This window comes from Balaenoptera borealis (genome assembly GCF_965194805.1).
Source record: "Balaenoptera borealis genome assembly, chromosome: 18".
Taxonomy (NCBI): domain Eukaryota; kingdom Metazoa; phylum Chordata; class Mammalia; order Artiodactyla; family Balaenopteridae; genus Balaenoptera; species Balaenoptera borealis.
Genome location: NC_138877.1, coordinates 27,697,142 through 27,710,356, shown reverse-complemented (window position 1 = coordinate 27,710,356; position 13,215 = coordinate 27,697,142). Strand labels below are relative to the sequence as shown.

At 33.6% G+C, this 13,215-nt stretch overlaps 1 long non-coding RNA gene across 1 annotated transcript in view; it reads right to left on the bottom strand.

Moving 5' to 3' along the window:
* Nucleotides 1-1,629: 1,629 nt before the first annotated feature.
* The window catches only part of LOC309615775, a 39,685-nt gene continuing 28,099 nt past the window's right edge, over nucleotides 1,630-13,215 (bottom strand). Inside the window, exon 2 of the long non-coding RNA XR_014237071.1 lies at nucleotides 1,630-13,215. This exon is cut by the window's right edge and continues 21,256 nt beyond it. This is a non-coding gene — a long non-coding RNA (uncharacterized lncRNA).

The window sequence follows — 13,215 nt, the reverse complement described above, 5'->3', positions numbered from 1 at the left end:
GCAATCCCTTACCTCCAGTGTAACTGTATAATTGATAAGTGGGCTGAAGTCTACCTTATAACTATATGAGTTCACTCAATTTAGGATATTTAATATTTTTATTTAATTTCCACTACCGCCCATCTGTTTGTTTTGCTGTTGCTGATATTTTTTAAGCTCAACATCTAAGTGGGAATTCAAATGAATACCTTGAGTATCAAATTTGTTGATGTGTGATGGCATTCGTGCTTTTACTTTCCCATTATATTTTTTTCCTGTCAAAAGAACTTCAGCATATACATTTAAATCAGAATACGCCATCTCATATAGTTTTATATTTTTCCCTCAAGTTGGTCCTTTGAAAATTCATCTATTCAATCTTTAGTCGTTCCTATTCTTTACTTTTAAATTCATAACCTCGCTGTTCTGTTCAGAATATTTTCCTCTTCCCTTTCCAAGTTTGACTGCTATGCTTTTCTTCAAGGCAACGCTGTAAAACACAGTCAACAGCTGCTCTTAAATAAATAAAGCCTGAATAAATACATTTTTATCTTTTCAATAGTTTATCCTTAAGACTCTATAACTGTCACTGCAAATGCTATTCATGCTGGAAACTAATATGTTCAAAGGCCAGAAAGTGCATTTGGATAATATGATCGACAATCAATTCTAGACAATATTTTAACTATTTGTAATGCCAACCAACACTTCTTAAAAATCAATGTTATGGATGCATGTCATTATATATTTGTCCACACCCATAGAATGTACAACAGCAAGAGTGAACCCTAAGATAAACTACGAATTTTGGGTGATTATGATGTGTCAATGTAGTTCCATCAACTGTAACAAATGTACCACTCTGGTGGGGGGGGGGGGTGTTTATAATTGGGAAGGCTATGGGGCATATGTGGGGACAAGGGGTATATGGGAAATCCCTGTAACTTCCTCTCAATTTTTCTGTGAAGGTAAAACCTCTCTAAAAATATAATAAAGTCTTAAAATTTTAAAAATTAATGTTCTGTTCACTTTATTTGGGTTCAATAATCAAACTATCTGTAGATCATGTTTCAAGTTCAAGTTTTTTGAATTACCATATTAATCCAGCTCTTTAAATCATGACTTGATCATAGATTAACCTACAGTAATAACGTATGCTCCATACTTCCTACTTATCATCTGTTTGTGTGTATCATCACTGCTCCAATATATCTGATATTTACATTGTTAATAATATGAACATTGACTAACGTTATTTGCCAGCTACTTTGCTAAGTACTTCACATGTATTAGCTCATTCATCCTCACATAAAACTGTGAGGTATAAACTATTAATGTTTCCATTATAACAAAAATTATACCCAGAGAAATTTTATAATTTACTATTGCTCATCCAGTCATTAAATGTCAGAGTCCATGATTTTAATTATTGTGCTTACTTCCATATATAAATTTTCATATATAATTTATTACATCATTCTTCTTTTCTAATATCGTTCTGGTATGTCTCATTAAAAATTGAGTTAAAGAGCAGTTTTCATTAATAAAAAAAATTAAAATATATATATTTTTTTAAAATAGGCTTACCCCATACAGACTAAGTAACTAAGTCTAAGTAACTTAGACTTGACCAATAATATGTGTTGCCTATAGACTGAACCCTACCAAGTGGCTTCCTTTATTAGAGAATGATTTGTAATTTACATTTTTATATAAATAGGAATTTCAAAGTTTACTGAAGGCACTTGAAACTTTTCTAACATATACAAGCAAATATAAAACTCCAAACACTATTTTTCTTTAAAAACATTACAAACATAGAATTTGTGGAGTATAAAGCTTAGCCAGATATTATTTATAAACTGCAAGCAAAATCATGCAGAACCACCACAAAAACATGACACTGAAAAGCATGCATGAAGGCGTCTAAAGAACAGAGCTAGCAAGATCTCAAGGTGTAATTTTCTTAAAGAGTAAACTATCCATAATGAAAGATGGGGTGCATTAACTTGTAGTACCTAGCATAATTCTCAACATATAGTAAGAACCAAATGAATACAGATTGGTTGGCTCTATGATGTGAGTTAATATCAGTGGCAGGACCATGGATCATTCTCACTGGATTCCTTTCTTTTCCCTATCTCTATTTTAGTTTACATAAAAATGACATGTGAGTCAGTTCAGCTCTCTAGAACTATACTTCATCACACATGACAAGGCTTCAATATAGGCTCCTATAGTATAGTCTGAAAACAGCTGAGCTATAGACATAATAAGCACCTTGCCATGGCTGGGCAGTGTGACATTGGCAGTGCTCTAGAGAGAGGAAATTCCAAGAGCTGCCTTGATTCTTCCCATTGTCAAGACCTCTACTGATCAGTTTCCTAGAGCTACCAGATTCATGCTATCACCAAGTCCTGGCTTCTCGGCACCATTTTAGATTCCTTGAGATACCATAATCCCCTAACAACAATGCTTTCTTTTGCTTAAGCTTACCAGAGTTGGCTTCTTTTACTTTCAGCAAAAACAACAAACTGCCAATAAAATCTTTACTATCAAACCTCAACTGAAAAAGGCATGTACTTACAATCAGCTCAGAAAACCTCTAACCATTATCAAGGGAGCTTCCCTTTCACTGTAGTCACCTAAATACTTTGTATAATGATTTTTAATATCATTGACAATTTAGTAGGTGAAAATGACATCTCATTGTTATTTTCGTTTTATTTCTTTGAATGCTAGGGAGATTGAATGTATTTTCACATATTCTTTGGCCATTTACATTTCTTCTCTGTAAAATGTCAGTTAAAGTTCTCTGCTCATATTTCTATTGGGATGTTCATTTTTTCATATTGATTTGTAGAAGTTATTAAAAATATTAACTCTGTGTGTGCTAAGTATAGTATGAATTTCCCAACTTTATAATATGACTTCTAATTATTCTGGTCCTTTTTTTGGCAAATGGAATACTCCTCATTTATATAGCAATAAATTCTTCCAATTTTCTTTCTTTCCTATTTTTCCTTGATTTTCACTTTATTTGGGTGCATTTCCTTACCCTGATTTTTTAAAAAATTTAGTTTGAATGCTTCACTCTTTATTTCCTCTGGAATGCCTATTGGTGGAAAGTAGAATTCTAACTGTTCTGATTTATTACATGATTTTTTTTTTCAAAGAGCCCTCAATAATATGTTAAATAACCATTCTTTCTTCTCTGATTTAAAATATCCCTCGTTGTAGACACGTGATATTTGCTTTTATTCCTCCTTTTTCTGGTCACACCATTACATTAAGTACATTTTGGTGGGCAAATGTCAGTCATGCACCCAATGGTTGGGCATAGGTCTGGCCCAGCCAACAGATCCAATGAATTGGGTATTCTTTCTCTGAGATTTAGACTCTTGAGGAGGCAGACAACAAACTGAAAATCATTGGAGTTCATTTATTTCAGCTGTGACCCCATGAGAGGCTCAACTTTGTGCCACTTCCTGCACTGATGGAGCAATCAGCTTCCTTTCCTTAGTGAACTCACTCTTCACCATACAGTTTCCTTCTGGGATCCCCAAATTCTTAAAAAATTTCTTCTTTCCTGCACTTACCCAGAGCCAGTTTATATTTGTGAAGCAAACACCTAAGGATTAATATTTGCATATTAATAGAGGAAGTCCTAAAGGAAATATAAAATAGATCCTTATGAGAAAGTAAAATATGGTGTATGGAGTTTTATTATTGTCTAAATGCAGGAAGGGCCAGAATGCCACCCAATGTATTGTCATGCTGGGTATTGTCAGGAACTAAGGTTGTGGCTGCCCATATGGCCTTCAGGTTGGTGGTTGCTGTGGCTAGGGTCAGCAACAGAACTTTCAGGAGAAACACTTACATAGTATAAGAATCTGTGGCCAGAGAGCAGACCTTCTTTCGAAGCCTGTCTCTGCAGCCAGCACAAGGCCTCCCTGGAGAAGGCAGTTCAGCAGCCATTCATGAAAGGGTCTTAGAGCATATTAAGGACTCACTGAGGCTCACTTTCCTGGGACGCTATGGACTGACTCTAAAGAAAGTCTTCTCACATCAGAGCAGTTGGAGATAAATGGATATGAAAAGAGATCTCCCTAAATATCTCCACATCATTTCCAGGAACTGATCTGATGTTGTGGTGAGTCTTATAGTTCACTTTTTGATGACTCTGCTTAGACCCACATTCTAACTGGAACCAACAAAAATCTATAGAATATGATTCTCATCTGGATTTCAAACTACCCACTAAATTGCAGTTGGGCTATGGTTTGAATACAGTAGCTCTTGAAATTTTCCCTCAAACCAGTAAATTCTTAGTCTTCCCTATCTCAGTTGACATAATTTATTTCTATTTGCTTTGGCCAAAAGACATGATAATTCCTTTGAAACTTCTCTTTTTCTCAACAAGTTTACGTGGTTTGGCTTTCCAAGTACACCCACATTCTAACCATGTGTCACTGACCCTACACTTGCCCAAACCATCAACATCTCTCTCCTGGATTAAAGCAATAGGTTTCACATCGCTGTTCCTGCTACTCACCTTGCCTTCCTGGAATCTTATCTGAATGTGACTGCTTGGTTGATACCATTAAAAATAGGCTAGATTATGTTTTTTTCAAATCCTCCAATGATCTCCCTTCTCACTCAGAGTAAAAGACAAAAATTTTTTGTGTGTTACATAGAAGGCCCAATGTTATCTGACTCCCCATGGCCTACTTTACTTTTTTCTCCTTAGTGCATCTCATTACCTACCACACTATTATTTACTTGTCTAATTATTTTATTTTGCATCTCCTACACACATGGAATGTAAGCTACATCCATGAGGACAGAGATTCTGCCCCCCCATTGTTATATCTTCAGCACCTAGAAGTGTGCCTGACACAGGGTAGACACTCAAAAAAGACACGTGTTGAATGACAAATGAATGAATGAATGGCTCTCTTCTGAGTCAAAAAAGACAATTTTAGATTCTCTACCATAGTCTTCTATTGAGAGCTTCTAGAAGGCAAAAACCATAGCCAGTTAGTTTCCTGATTAAATAGATTGAAAATATAAACTGTTTATAATATGTTAATAGCATTAATCATGAGAGGTTTAGAAAATAAAACCAAAAGTATAGTCCTTACAAAAAAGACCTAATGTACCTATTGCATAAGTGTTTTAACAAGGAAGCACATGATTTAGAAAAATCTACAGAATAGAACATTAAAATAGCCAAAGAGATGCAGTAGCTTCCATTTCTAAAAAATTTTCTTCAATCCGGAAATTGTCTGAAAAGGCTGTGTCGGTATCTATGACATCATTAGAGTGAGATAAAAGTGGACACAAACCTGCCCAATTATCCAGGATGTTTACAAGAAAGAATATACTTTGAAGCTAAAGAAAACAAAATAGGATAAAAATCAAGTCCTATTATTTTATAGAGCAGCTAATAAAAATACAGAATTCACTAAGAACACAGAACAGATGATCTAAGAAATAGAACAAATTAAGAGGGATTTGAAAAATATGTGAGTAAAATTAATCCATAACTAGCACCTTACAAAGAATAGGGTTCAAGATCTATCCTGTAACTTTAGAGGTTCATGTCATGAAGTATAACTAGCAACTAATCCAATTTAACCTTCCTGATGCCCCTGTCAGATATAGGAAATTAAGGTGCACCTTTGGTCTGACAAACTGTAATATTTTTATGTTCTTAAGTTTAAATGTCTCAGCTCCATCTGGTTCAGCTGCACTTAATCTAGACCCTGCTTCAGTTTTTTTAATAATAAAAGTATTTTACTAGGGGAATAAAAATAGCAAATGCTGATCACTGGTTATGGGTTGTGAAAGAAGACATTGCTTGTAACTATAGATATATATTTTTGGAGTTTATGATTGCTTACAAAACTAAATCAATCTCATCATGTGTCACAGTAAAGCAAATCAATGTCTGGAATGACATACCTTGTAATCAAGCAATGCAAATACATCAGATAATCAACATAAAATCAATATGCAAGTAAAAATGAAATATAAAGTTGTCACTAAATATCTAAATATGAGTAGTGATACAAATCATTTAACCTCTTTTTATTTTCAAATATGGCTAATGAGTAGAACCATCTAGGGAGATTTTTTAAGATACATATTTCCAGGCTATACCCCCTTGAGATTATAATTCAGAGATTTGGGGTAGATTTGAGAACATTATAAACTATTCATATGAACATTTGGAAAATTAGTAGTTATGATGCAGTGCTGTTTTAACACTTAGTCAAAGTTGTCATTGACCATTTAAAATAAAATGAGATTAATATAAAGAGAAATTATGTATGATCTGGAATGCATGTCAAATACTTTAAAAAAATTATTACTATAATGATTTTACTTGGACAATGTAGTGATACAAGTTTGAAGAAGTCAGAAATATCAGAGCTTTGCACATGTGGGACATAACATATAACCTAGTTAGGAGGAATCTTTTTGGACATTAACAAGTCATTAGACTACAAGGGTTAATCCTTCAATTCACAAAACAAGCAAGTGTCAAATTTCAAACATACAAGGAAAAGAGGTTAATGTATTAATTTCCACTTTTCTCGTCTGATCGATGAGATAAGATTTTAATGAGTTTTCTCAGAATTGCAAAACTTGGCTCACTCTTCCATTTCCATTTAAGAAAAGTTTAGAGATCTCCATTTGGGACCTATCCTCAAAGAAGCTACTCCATCTGATATTAAGTGCCTCCAAGATCTCAATATTCAGTCTCAGATATTCTGTATTTCCCAATCACAAATTTAAATCTCTGATTTTCAACTGGAAAGTGACAATAATAGCAGTACCTGCCTGTATAAGTTGGCATTCTTTAGGTTACAACTGACAAACCAAAAATGCATCATTGACCTCATGGTTAGGGCTGGCTTTTGGATGCAGAAGTTCAAATGATGTCATACAGGTCAGATTCTCTGTTTTTAATTTTTAATTAATGAAAACATATTTAGACATTAAAATAAAAGCCTAGCTTAAGAAATAAAACATTTCAATTATAATTGAAGATCACTCTATATACATATTCTTGATGTATATCCTATCCCCTTACCTGCCTCTTCCCACCTTCCAGATAATAGTCACTAACTTGTTCACTTTTACTATTTGAACACTTAATCCATAAATAAATAAATACACACACATGATTTAATTGCATGCCTCAAATGTTTTATAAAAGTCTCAGAATATATATGCTTCTGTAACTTGTATTTTGTGCTCAACATATGTGAGATTTGTGAGATTTATCCATGTAAATGCATGTAGAACTAGTTCATTATATTAACATTAGTATATGTGATGTCTGTAGAATATTCTAATTTGACTGTTGGACATTCATGTCGCTTCCAAATTTTTACAGAACACAGCTGAAATAAACATTCTTATACATATCTACTTTGGTAAATATTCTAGAGTTTTTATTCAGGATTTCTTGTCTTTTTCTTACTATTTGACAGGAGTTATTCAGACAATATCTATTATAATCTGTAGTTTAATAACAGAAATTGTCTTGCCAATTTCTTCTTGTAGTTCATAGCTTGTCAAAAACACAAAAGATTTATATTTTACTGTCATCAAGTATTTCAATATTCTCTTTGATGGTTTGTGATTTTGGAATATACTTTAAAAAATTCTTTACTAGCTCAAGATCATGAAATGATGTTCCTTTAGATCAATAGTTTTTAGATATTTCTTTTTCATATTTAGTGGTTTAATCCATCTGAAATCTATTTTTGTGTATAATATAAATTAATTAAAATTTTTTCCATGTGGATAAATACTTGCTTATTCTAGAAAGAATCATGTGGTCAAGTAAATGGGATGAATTAATTCCCTCAAATCTGGGTCACATGCTTTACTCCAGGAGCTAAAGAGAAATAGATCTCTACCCAGAGCACATGAAGTGAGAATGGAGAGAAGTTGGATCCTTCGTCTCCTCATTAGAAGTTGTTTGATTAAACTATTAAAAGAGACCAGCAAATGGTTTGTTTTGTTTTGTTTTTGAGGTTTTCTTCTACATTGCTCAAACCAACTCATATCAGGGAAACAAGAATTCATACAATATAGGAATCTTCCTCAGGAATAAAGAGTGTGCAGATTGCTGGATGTTTCAAGCACTTTCTATTGTAAATCTAAGTTTAGAAGTGGCCAGATTGGAAGCAAACAATAAGAGATAATCCCCTGTATAAATTTTCAGTTCGAGAAAACAATGTACAAAATTTTCAAGCTGTTGGCTGCCTACTGCCCACTTATCACCAGGCAAAGCCTCAAAATTGACCGCCTCATCCCCTCACAGAACACTAGTCAGGCTCTTTGTTCAGAGGAGGCTAATTATGTAAGCAAACTCACATGCACAGCAAAAGAGGACTCTCAGGATAGTGGCACAGAATAACTAATCCAATTCTATCATCATAAAATATCAACAGAAAACTTCTGATCACCAGACACATGAAGAAAATAGCAACCAGAAAGTGAATAATCAAGACTAAAACAACAACAAAAACCAACCAACCAACCAAAAAAAAAAAAAAAGACAAACACCTGAATCCTAAAAAAACAAACATAACTTCATGGAATAAAAGAAAACAAAAAATTATCTCATTGTAAATCCTCAAGAAAATAAAATAAGATTCAAGAAATGGAACCATTGAGGAATAAGAAGAACCTGTTGTGAATTAAAAGAAAGAAGCAGAAAAAAAAATAAGAGGCCGAGAATCAACCAAAGAGGCCCAATATTCAAGTAATAGATATTCCAGCGAGAGAGAAGAGAGGAAAGAGAAGGTAGAAAATTATAAAGTTAAAAACTAGAAAAATACTTCCCAGCAGTAAAGACACAGATCCTCACATTGAAAGGGACCAAAAGAATGTAAAACAAAACAAAACAAAACAAAAACCCAAAAAGACAGTTCTATACTCTATCTTGTACATTTTCAGAAAACAAAAGACAAATGATACAAATATTTCTCCTCTGATAAAACCAAAGCATATGCATGTGAATAAAATTGGCATCAAATTTGAAATAAGCAGCATTACATGCTATGAAAGTTCTGAGAATATCATTTTAAACTGTAATTTTATTATCCATACAAACTCTCAACCAAATGTAAGATCACAATAAAGAAATTTCAGGACTTCCCTGGTGGCAGAGTGGTTAAGAATCTGCTTGCCAGTGTAGCGGATACAGGTCCAGGAAGATCCCACATGCTGCGGAGCAACTAAGCCCATGTGTCACAACTACTGAAGCCCACGCACCTAGAGCCCGTATTCCACAACAAGAGAAGCCACTGCAATGAGAAGCCACCGTCATGAAAAACCCATGCACCACAAGGGCGAAAAGTAACCCCTAATCGCCAGAACTAGAGAAAGCCCACGTGCAGAAACGAAGACCCCACACAGCCAAAAATAAAATATAAAATAAATTTTAAAAGAAAATTTAAAAAAAAAGAAATTTCAGTATGTAAGAATATACTTCTCTTATCTTTTTTCGAGGAAGGAGAAAGACAGGATATAAGAAAGAATATGGTTAAAAAAAAAAAAAGGAATCTACAAAAGATGCCCACACAGCTGGTCTAGAAAGATATTGGTCCAAACTAGAACAGGAAGTCAGTGAGTTATAAGCAAAATATCCTCAAGAGAAGGTATAATGCATTCCATTCAAAAGTTACCCAGTATAAAAATGTGTAATTTCTTAACAAAAAACAAAAAAGTAAAATAAAATGAGAATTGAACTTTACCCAGTGTTAAACAAACTTAAATATATGGCAAGGTTTTATCAAATGATGAAACGTGAGAAAAGAGAATCCATTTGAACTTCATGTTTGAAATACTCTCCTTAGAGTTCACAGGGGTTAAAGGAGAAAATCTAATCATGGCATACTAATTTGCATCATAGGGAGCAGTGTTTCCATAATCATCAGGTAAACAATAAATAAAGGTTTTGAACTTTGTAATATAAAAAGAACAGAAGAGAATCTAAAAGGTATTAATTTGACAGTGTACAGATAAAGTTATGGCTGATAGATATTGATCATTGATGAAAAGTGGTAGAAAGGATGGGAGTACTAATATCCACATCTACACCATCGGAAGTCAAGAGAAATGACCTAGACTTGCTGGGACAAGAAATTCAAGTTTATGCATATTATTTTAAGTAGAATTAGTAAACCAAAAGAATAATGATAATAATCTAAAAATTTATATTTGTAAAGGAGATGGAAAGGTGCATGGGGTTACTATTTGTAAGGTAAATCTTTACCTTCCTTAAAGGAGAATAAATATATGATTAAGTGTTGCTTATTCATAGATATGGAAGCAATTACCAGAGCTGCAATTATTAAGAAATGATTGTTTCAGCTATGGAAGGTGGTTTAATAGGCTGCTGTTTTGTTTCACAGGTTCTTTAAAACAATTTGTATTTTTACAATGTATTTGGATTTGTGTGTTTGTTTTACTTTGATTTAATTTTTTTAAAGCCAAAACACAAAATATCTGATGGAGAATACAGATAAATGGGCTACTTAGTCGAAGTCCATCCATAGCTGCTGACACATGTCATGCAGCTCTGCCTCACTGATTCAAAAAGAATACAATTGTGAGGGCTGTGTAGTAGATTGATGGGCTCTCCCTGGTTGGCAGCTGGTTTCAGTGAGAAAAAAGAAATACCTCAGAGGTGGGTAATGAGTGTGCTGCGTTCGTTAAAAGAAAGGCAAACAGTTATCTCATTCTTTTTATAACTTTCTGAATAGTGGTTTTAATAAAGTATTAACAAAATATTTTGGCTCCTAGCAGCCTAAAAATGAAGGCCATATAACATTCAAAAGAACTTCTGTTCATTAAGGAATTAACATCCTTTTAAAATCCAAATAGAATGTTGTTATTGAAATAACCAAGCCCACTAAGGCATTTCATTTTCTGAGGCAAATATCTTTCTATAAGGCTAAATTCATCTTAGAATATTTTATAAGCATCATTTTTACTTCTTTTTAAAATTTTAGGAGTATCTTAGCATTACCTTGATACCAATAACTAAATACTAATGTCCTATTTTCTAATTTTCTTTGATATTTTAAAAAGAAAAATTATAACAGTGTATTTTAATGAAAGTCACTCTTACAGGACTACTAGTAAAACTATTTAAGATATTTTTATGTAATTGTATGTATATTTCTTATATCTTTATGTAGTATTCCTTACCTTTTCCTTAAATAATCTATTATCCTTTAATGAGCCCTAAATTGTTCCATCTTCTTACAAAGTTAAATACTTTGTCAATTTAGAGAAAGACTAATACTGTATGATACCACTTATAAATGGAATATAAAAAATACAACAAACTGGTGAATATAACAAAAATGAAGCAGACTCACAGATATAGAGAACAAGTTAGGGGTTACCAGTGGGGAGAGGGAAGGGGCAATACAGGGCTGCGAGAGTGGGAGGTATAAACTATTGGGTGTAAGATAGGCTCAAGGACGTATTGTATGACACAGGGAATAGAGCCAATATTTTGTAATAACTGTAAATGGAAAGTAACCTTTAAATTGTATAACAAGTTTAAAAATTAATTAAAAAGAAAAATAAATAAATAAACTCATTTCCTGGAAAGCAACTCTTATGATTTCCTGAGTTACTAATTGATTTTTTTAAACTTTTACTCCATAAACAGTAAGGTAGGAATTGTGAGTTTCTTGTCTATGTATCCAATGATACCACAAAATACTTTGAATTCCTTTCCAGACACAGACACAGGATATGGATGTCTTTTTTGTTGTTGTTTTTTTTTTAAACAGTGGTTCTGATACTCCTGTGAAGCTCAGGATATTTAGTCAAAGTTTCTATATTCCCCACTGTATTTTCCAAGTCATACAGAACATTTATATTAATCTAATAGTCAGGCATACTGATTTCAAGAATCAACCTAATTGTTCAAGATTATCTATGGCATGAAAACTTATTGTTTTTTTAATGTTTAATATTTAAATTTTTAAAATTAATAAATTAAACCAAGTTGGTTGGAACGAAAACCATTTAACTCAATGGAACATGAGCAAATGATACACATTTTAAATTTACTTCCATGTTTGCATTAAAACAAAACAAAAAAAATGTTGGACACAGTAGAATCATCCTCCTCCTAATAGAACCCCATGAAAGCCATGTGGTATCCATGATTAAAAATTGAAAAATAAAAGCCATGTACCCCAAAATTCTTAAGATATCATAGTGTTACAACTAGTTTTATGAACTCTGTTTAAAGAATTGTATGATATGAGCATTAGATAAAGCCTTATGTAAGCAAATACAATTCCCATGACCTGCAATTTCCTCAAGAATAGGGTTAAATGGAATCATTTACAGACACTGTACTTTGGAACCTTAAAAAAAAAGGCATTGGTGATAGAAACAGCTTATTCATTCACCAACTCCCCTTTCCTTCCCATTCACACTGTTGTGTTGCATTTCTTTCCAGACAGATCCAGTCATGGGGCTAAAATCTGGCCAGAGGAATGCAGGATAGAGTAAGGTCCTCCACTTGGACACCTCATTCCTGCAAATCCTCAGCTATCCTTCCTAGTCATCTAGCTGGATTGAGAGGACAAGTTGGGAGGTGCCTGGGTCCACAGAGAACTGAATAGACCAGAGTCCCTCTCCCTTTTCTTGCATTGGATTGTGACATGGGCGATAAATACAATTCTATTATATATTACATAAAGCCACTGAAATATTGGGTTTATTATATCAGGTAGCCTATCTTTATTTCACAAAATGTACCAAGCCACCAGTAACATCCCCAGATTAAGAAACAAGAGACCCAGATTATAGCCCCTGACCTGCCATTCCCCACACAAACAGCCATAGTTGCATCAGTGGTGTCACTTCAGATGAGCTTCATGTGGGCAACATCATCTTTGCTGAATCACACTACTAAAAACAAAAACAAACAAAAAAACATGCAATGGTCACTCTTTGTTGAACCTCCATTAAGTTACGTACAAGGCTAGACAGATATTCAGCTAATTTCACAGGTAAAAACAAACAGGCTTGGAGCTGCTTCAAATGACATAGTTACCAATCAGCAGAGGCAATGGGAGACACCAAGTCTCTATGACTCCTGCTACCTCTCAGTGAACTATGGGGGAACGTCACACAGGTACTCTACTTCCCTACACTCAGTGTCCTCATCAGAGG